Raw genomic sequence first — 8847 nt, 5'->3', positions numbered from 1 at the left:
TGCTTGGTTGGGAACTAAGATCCTGCATACCCCACAGCATGACCAAAAAAAAAAGCTACTAGAAATAAAACCAGATGCTGTTGGCAACTGCAGGGGTCAAGAGAGTGACCCATGGGCTAGGAATTAAAAATATCCCTCTTTAAGCGTGGAGTAGAGTTTCCTGATAAGTCGAGAGGGACTCAGATTTGTACATTTTAATTTTTTTATTTTTGCTGTGCCATGTCACTTGTGGGATCTCAGTTCCTCGACCAGGGCCTGAACCCAGGCCACAACTGTGAAAGCCTGGAAGCCTAACCACGAGGCCACCAGGGAATTCCCAAAACCTTATTTTTTTAAAAAATGAGGGAGTCAGTATCCTCAGGGTAAGAACAGCTTCTGCAATGTTTTCCTGCTGACCTCTGTCAGCAGCAGTCAAGTAGGAATCCCAGAACTGTGCATGTCCTGGCAAAAGTCCCCATTTTACTCAACATTCACAGCTTCTCTAACACTATCTCCCTTGAGATCATTATGCCCTTTATCCATGTTCAGTCAGTTATCATTAGAATCCAGGATTCCCCAGCCATGCCTTATATCCTGATCTCTAAAATTCCTACAGTCTGCATATCATCGCTTCAAACTTTATTTCACACCCCTTCCTAAATTCTGAAATCCGTTCACAACTGAACTCAAGATCAAATGTCTGCAAAATCACTTACTTCTCAATCTCTTTTCTGAACATTTCCTTCACCTTAGTGCTCTAAGTGTAATCTGGCTCTCCTTTGATGGCAGTGTTTCCCCGCAGGCTTCTTGAATGTAACTATTCTCCTACAGTCTTTGGGACTATGGGTCCTTGAGATGGGGTGTCCTCTTTATATAAGTTGGACTTCCCTGGTGACTCAGTGGTAAAGAATCCTCCTGCCAATTCAGAAGACATGCGTTTGGTCCCTGATCTGGGAAGATCCTACGTGCTATGGAGCAGCTAGGTCCATGTGCCACAATGGTTGAGCCTGTGTTCTAGAGCCTGGGAGCTGCAATTACTGAGCCCATGGGCCCTCGAGTCTGAGCTCCACAACAAGAGAAGCCATCACAATGAGAAGCACTCAAACTGCAACTAGAGAGTAGCTGACACAGCAACGAAGACCTGGCACAGCCAAAATAAATTTCTTTTAAAAAGCATAAGTTATCAGACTACACACAGCCCCCAACTTTGAACTGTATAACTTATGGTTGATTTTTCAGCTCTACAATGGTGCAAAAGAACTATACATATGTGTGCGTGCTAAGTCTCTTTAGTTGTGTCCAACTGTGTGTCACCCTGTGCACTGTAGCCTGGGGCTCCTCTGTCCATGGGATTCTCCAGGCAAGAGTACTGGAGTAGTTGCCGTGCCCTCCTCCAGGGGATCTTCCTGATCTAGGAATCAAACCCATGTCTCTTATGTCTAACCTGCATAAGCAGGTGGGCTTTTTACCACTAGGGCCACCTGGGAAGCCCCAATATGCATACAGTAGAAACCATATTTCAAATTCTAGATTTTGATCTTTTCCTGGGCTAGCATTATTTGGTATAATACTATCTTGTGATACAAAGCAGTGCAGGAACCCACAGCTCCCAATCAGACGTGTGATCTAGAGGGTAAACAAGCCATACACTGACAACCATTCTGTACCCATATGATCAATTTGTTTTCCACTTTTAGTACAATTCAGGGATACCTTGTTTTATTGTGCCTCACGGGCTTTCTCTAGTTGCCTCAAGTGGGGGCCGACTCTTCGTTGTGGTGCACAGCCTTCTCATTGCAATGGCTTCTTTTGTGGTGGAGCATGGGCTCTAGAGTGTGGGCTCAGTAATTGTAGCACAGGAGCTTAATTGCTCCACAGCTTGTGGGATCCTCCTGGACCAGGTATCGAACCTGTGTTCCCTGCAATGGCAAGCAGATTCTTAACCACTGGACCACCAGGGAAGTCCCTCTCATTGTAGTTTTGAATTGCATTTTTCTATTAGTGATGCTGAGCACTTTTTTATGTCAACATTATAAAGTAATTTGTGTTAGATGATTTTGCCTAACTTTTAGGCTAATGTGTTCTAAGCACATTTACGGTAGGCCAAACTAAGCTATGTTGTTCAGTAGGTTGTATATTAAATGCATTTTTAACAAAAAATGGGTTTGACATAACCCCTCTGTGAGTTGAGGAAGATCTGTATACTACACACTCGCTAGCTCCTCTTTTAATTTACTGCCTTTTTCCCTAGGTTACTTCTACTCATTTCTTTAAGATTTTAGATCCTGGTTGTCTATCACTCTCTCCAGGAACAAAACTATCAGAATTCTTGGTGATATCAATATTTCTTCAATACCTTGTTTCAAGTTCATTGACCGCTTCTCCCCCAGTGATATTCTACATCATACCTGAGCCACTCATTTCAACGGTCTCGCCCTTATCATCACCAATAACTGTAACTTATCCATAACTTCATTTCTTTGCAAACTTCTTCGGCCACATACTTGAGAATGTGTAATTTTAATGTATATTAGATATTTGGCAGTGATTGTAACTTCTTATATCTTTTTGTAAAAGATATTGAATAATACATCTCAGCATATTTCTTGCTTCTTTATTGTCTCCCTGACTACAGTGTAAGCTCTTTGAGGGTAAGGATTTTTGTTTTGTTTATTGTTATATCCTGAGCATCTACAACAATGCTGGGTCATAGAAGGTGCTTAATAAATGTGTTGCATAAATGAATGGAAGAAAGATCTATTACGTATCAGGCCCTAGGAATACAACAAACAAGACAAAATCTCTGACTCTTTGGAACCTACAATTTTATACTGAAAATAAGAATATTAAAGTGATGAAACTTCACTATTTAGGTAACAAAGTATTCTTTTATTTTTTTCAGATATGAGCTTCAGTACAAAATATTCTTGAGTCTGTATCAGGACTCTATGAAGAGTACTCCCATTCTTGAGCCTTCCCTGGTGGTCCAGTGGCTAAGACTCTGCACTTCCAAGGCAGGGGGCCTGGGTTAGATCCCTGGTCAGGAAACTATATCCCACATGCCACCACTTAGAATTCGCATGCTGCAACTAAAGATCCTGCATGCCACAATTAAACATCCTGTGTACCACAATGAAGATCGAAGATTTCATGTGCCATAACTAAGACTGCTGCTACTGCTGCTAAGTCACTTCAGTCGTGTCCGACTCTGTGCGACCCCATAGACGGCAGCCCACCAGGCTCCGCCATCCCTGGGATTCTCCAGGCAAGAACACTGGAGTGGGTTGCCATTTCTTCTCCAATCCATGAAAGGGAAATGTGAAAGTGAAGTCGCTCAGTCGTGTCCGACTCTGTGCGACCCCATAGACGGCAGCCCACCAGGCTCCGCCATCCCTGGGATTCTCCAGGCAAGAACACTGGAGTGGGTTGCCATTTCTTTCTCCAATCCATGAAAGGGAAAAAGTGAAAATGAAGTCGCTCAGTCGTGTCCAACTCTTTGCGACCCCATGGACTGCAGCCCACCAGGCTCCTCTGTCCATGGGATTTTCCAGGCAAGAGTATTGGAGTGGGTGGCCATTGCCTTCTCCGATAACTAAGACTAGGCACAGTCAAATAAATAAAAATAAATATTAAAAAAAAAGGAATGCCCTCATTCCTGTTATTAGTTATCATTAAAGTTTATACAAAGGTGATTGGATCTGTATGAGAAATCATCACTTTGATATATGACTGATCATCTTTGGCAAATGTTGGGCTGCTCTAACAAAGTACTATGTACTACATAGCTTAGAATCAATAGAACTTTACTTCTTACAGTTTTGGAGGCTAAGAAATCTGAGATCAGGGTACTAGCATGGTAGGGTTCTGCTGAACAGGCTGTCTTCGCAGTTACAGACTTTTCATTGTATCCTCACATGGTGGAAAGATGAGACAAGAGCAGTTGGTCTCTGGGTTCCCTTCTAAAAGGGCACTAATCCCATTTATGATGGTTCACCCTCATGTCCTAAGTACCTCTCAAAGTCTCCACCTCCTAACACCATCACATTGGGAGTTAGGATTTCAACCTATAAATTTTGGGGGGACACAAGCATTCAATCTATCACAGAAACCCAAAACTTAGGGTTAGAGTACCAAAATAGTTCTATCTGTATACACTACATAAGAGATCTCCTTACAAGCCAAGCCTTTTGTTTTTTGTTTTTAGCCTTGAGTTTTTGTATGTTAAGGGGTTTAGAACTTGCTTATATAATAATTTAAAAGCCCTTAGACATTCATCGCCTTCTCTATTTCCTCTGGGTTTTATCCTCTGCGCCTCATATCAGACCTTGTGCTCTCAATTATCCTGTCTTCGACCACTCCCTTTCTACTGGCTTTTTCTCTTACTCTTCAAACATGATAAAAACAAAACAAAAACCCTTCCTCATTCCTAAACAAGCCACAAAAATAAAAAACCTTCCCTCAGCTACTAAATATATACAATATTAAAGTCTCTTTTTACTTCTCCATCTGTCCCTTTCAGTTTCAGCTAATGGTGTCATTCACCCACTCTCCCAAACTAGAAGCCTCTTTATCTCGTCCCCCTTTTCTAACTGGTCTTCAAGGTCAGAAATTAGTCAAAATTTTGGGTAAGCACTCCTCTTCAATTCCTCAGCGATTGTTTTAGTTCTGGGTCTACTGTCTTGCCTAAACTACCATAGCTGGCCTGTCTGCAGTCTTTTTACAGCAAATTATATTCCACAAACTTCTGAGCATCTATTACGTGTCTGGCACTGGAAACACAAAGACAAATATGACACCAGTCCCTATAGTCAAGAAGCTTGTCCACTCACACTGTAGCATCATTCCTATATGATTAATAAAAAAAACTTCTGTTGCCAGCAGAATTAAATCCAAACTCCTTAAGCAAGCATATAGGGCCATTTACCATCTGCCCTGAACCCACTGAATTTGCTGCCTTATTTCTCACTACTCTCCTTTATCTACAGTCTCTCCTAAGCTCTGGCCATGCTGAACTTTGCACAGATCCTTGAAAATTCCATTCCTTTTTATGTGCTATCTTATGCCTGGAATAACCTCTTCCGCCTCTCACCATTGGCCTAGGAGAAATTAATTCAGCCTTTGAAACTCAGCTTTGATCATTATCCCTTTTTGACACTTTCCCAGACTCTACTTATTTCTTTGGGTTGCTGTTCCCACAGTACTCTGTTTACAGCTCTAATATAGAACTCATCACCATGCATTATAGTTTATGTATTTACTTATTTATCTTTTCTACAATTCCTGGAAGTCAGGAACAGTATCAGGCATTGCTGTATCAGGCATATGATAAATTCCATTTTTTTTTTTTTTGCCACATTGAGTGGCTTGTGGGATCTTAGTTCCCTGATCAGGGATGAACCGGGCCCACAGTAGTGAAAGAGTAGAGTCCTACCTACTGGACTACCAAGGAATTCCCTCCAAATATTTTTTACATGAAATCTCTAAGCACTTGGTCTTTTCTTATTTCCCCCAAATGGTAGTCTTTATTTCCTAGAAAAAGGAGCATTAAAAAAAAATTCAAGTGAGCAACAAAAAATCAGAAAAAAAAAAGGCTCCTTTAACTTTGAAAGTAATCATTTTTCTCCATCATCCCATTATATATCCAGTTATCCTAGTTATCCTGCAAAATGCTGAACAAAATGTTAATATTCCACCAAAATCTAATGTCTGAATGTATACATAACCTTCTTCTGGTCACTTCCCACCTTACTCAGTGAAAAAACACAATGACCTATTTACCTATGGCAAACAGAGTTACCCACAAACAGTAATACATTCTCTCTCATTAAGACTATGAAATTAAAACTATTACCTCATTTTTTCTGATCCCAAAGAGTACTGATAATTTACATAGAATTAAGAATATATCACTATTTATTGTCGTATTTTCTACAATATGAACTGCAGTAAGATGATGTTTGGGGTAGAAGACCATTTTTAGGCTATTTCAATGTTTTATTTTAAAATGAAATTAGCTTTTTAAAGCCTCTTTCTTCACTTAGAGCAGTTCATGCCTTTGTCATTCTACTGTGAGAAAGTAGCAGCAAAACTCAGGATATGAAAAAGCTCAATATAAGACAATCATTTTTTTACCCCTTTCTATTACTGCCAAACCAGGCTGGCAGGGTATGTTTCTAGCAGGAAGATGTGATGGTATCAGAGATCATAAAGTGATTTAAGTTTAAAAAAAAAGTAGTTTATGAACATAAAGTAATTTAAGTTGGTATATGTTATGTTTACATCATGGAATATGTGATGTTTACAACATGTCATGTTGTCTCTCTTAAACTTTGACCGATTTCTTATACCCTATACCTAGAACAGATTACTACTTGCTCCTTTTCCTTTCATTTACCTTTTATTTACAAAAGTTCTTGTTTTATTAGAAAACCCATTCATAAAACTGGACTTTTTAAAAAATGGCTCATGTCAATCTATAAAGTTATCTCTTGCTATTAGTGACTGTGGACACACACTTAAATTCCGGCCTCAGAAAAATACCAGGGAAAAGATGGATGCTACAACTGAAACTGACAAATTCTTTGTGTTCCTTTTTACTGCTATTTAAAAAATTTTTATTTTTGGCTATGTTGGGTATGTTTCTCTAGTTGTGGAGCAGGGGCTACTCTCTAGCTGCAGTGTTGCACAGGCTTCTCATTGTGATGGCTTCTCTTACTGTACAGCATGGGGTCTGTCTAGGCTTGGGCTTCAACAGTTGCAGCACATGGGGCTCAGTAGTTGTGGCACATGGGCTAAGTTGCTCCTAGGAACGTGTGATCTTCCCAGACCACAGATCAAACTGGTGTCCCCAGCAGTGGCAGATGGATTCTTAACCACTGGACCACCAGGGAAGTCCACTAGTTTGTTAAACTGGCCTGGGAATTCTTTTCTCTTGGAAGACTATTAGGATCAAATTTGTGAAATGGCAGCTAATACCAACTATTCTCTGGTTTCTGCCAATTTGGTTTGCATATTTTTCTCCCCAGAGCCCTGACACTATAGCTACACATCTTTGAAACTAGATTTTGTTCCCTACTAGATATAAAACTTTTCAGTGAATTTGAAAAACAGGATCTGGTACAAATTGGGTCTCCATCAGTTAATAGATAAGCTGTATGCATGGATAATCCTGATTACATGGTATTTGTGAAACTTCTGGGTGGGAAGCCATTTCCAGAGCTACACTAACATTAAATCCCTTAAAATATGTGCAATGGGGGTAGTAAATAAACTATAAAATACAACGCAATGGATTTGAATTTTCAAAAAATTTGTATGGAAGGCAATTTTTCCCACAGCACTTTTTTTTTGATAAGGGAAATTGCCAGTTGTTTCAGCTTGCAGACTTCCAAATACCATCTTCAATTCCTCCATTTTCAGTTCATCTTATATGTTGTTGCCAAATTGATCTTTCTTGAACACAAGAGTGTTACTCCCCTTCAGAACAACCCAATAGTTTCCCACTGTCAGAGAAATAAGTTGAAAACAATCAGCCTGCTACTCAGTGCCACCATTATTTGGTTGCGACCTACCTTCCCCCATGCTGTGGACTACCTATGCTGAGGATTGGCCTGCAGCCTTCAGGCTGTTAATTTCTGTATGGCTTTCAAGAATGACTTTTATATTTACATAGGATGGAAAAGAAAATAATGTGACATGTGGACATAACAAATTCAAATTTCGGCAGTTTTTTTTTTTAACACAGTCACTCTGGTTTTCTTATATATTTTCTGTGGTTGATTTCATGCTACAACGCTGCTAAGTCGCTTCAGTCACGTCCAACTCTGTGCGACCCCATAGACGGCAGCCCACCAGGCTCTGCCGTCCCTGGGATTCTCCAGGCAAGAACACTGGAGTGGGTTGCCATTGTCTTCCCCATTGTGTGAAAGTGAAATGTGAAAGTGAAGTTGCTCAGTCCCGTCCGACTCGTATGGACCCCATGGACTGCAGCCCACAAGGCTCCTACATCCATGGGATTTTCTAGGCAAGAGTACTGGAGTGGCTTGCCATTGCCTTCTCCGTCATGCTACAATAGTAGAATTCATAAGTTCCAGTACAGACCTTGTGGTCTTATCTGAGCCTTTACAGAAAGTTTGCCAGTCCCACCAAGATCCACTTCTGTTCCCACCGCTTAACCTATCAAGATCCCTCCCTGCCTGGAATGTGCTGCTGCTGCTGCTGCTAAGTCGCTTCAGTCGTGTCCGACTCTGTGCGACCCCATAGGCGGCAGCCCATTAGGCTCCCCTGTCCCTGGGATTCTCCAGGCAAGAACACTGGAGTGGGTTGCCATTTCCTTCTCCATGGAATGTACTACTCCCACTCATTCCTGATGTCACCTCTGAGGATATCAAAGTAAAATTTTCAAAAACTTTCAAAACATGTTTCTCCCACAAATACAAAATCAACATGAGCCAAGCATTAACTCAGACTTCCTTGGTGGCTCAGATGGTGAAGACTCTACCTGCAATGCAGGAGGCCCAGGTTAGATCCCTGGTTCGGAAAGATGCTCTCTGGAGAAGGGAATAGCAACCCACTCCAGTATTCTTGCATGGAGAATTCCATGGACAGAGAGAAGCCTGGTTGGACTACAGCCCATGGGGTCCATAAAGTTGGGCATGACTGAGCAACACTTACACTTAAGCATTTACTCAATTCACTGAGGGACCCAGTAAGATGGTAAAGCTGGTTCCAAGGGGATTTGCTTTTTTTTTTTTTTGCATTTCTTTTCCATGGGGATGGTCTTGATCCCTGTCTCCTGTACAATGTCACGAACCTCCGACCATAGTTCATCAGGCACTCTATCTATCAGATCTAGGCCCTTAAATCTAT

Source organism: Bison bison, unplaced genomic scaffold (assembly GCF_000754665.1).
Source record: "Bison bison bison isolate TAMUID 2011002044 unplaced genomic scaffold, Bison_UMD1.0 scf7180017864115, whole genome shotgun sequence".
Taxonomy (NCBI): domain Eukaryota; kingdom Metazoa; phylum Chordata; class Mammalia; order Artiodactyla; family Bovidae; genus Bison; species Bison bison.
The sequence above is the reverse complement of the archived record's forward strand: the minus strand, read 5'-3'. Positions refer to the sequence as shown.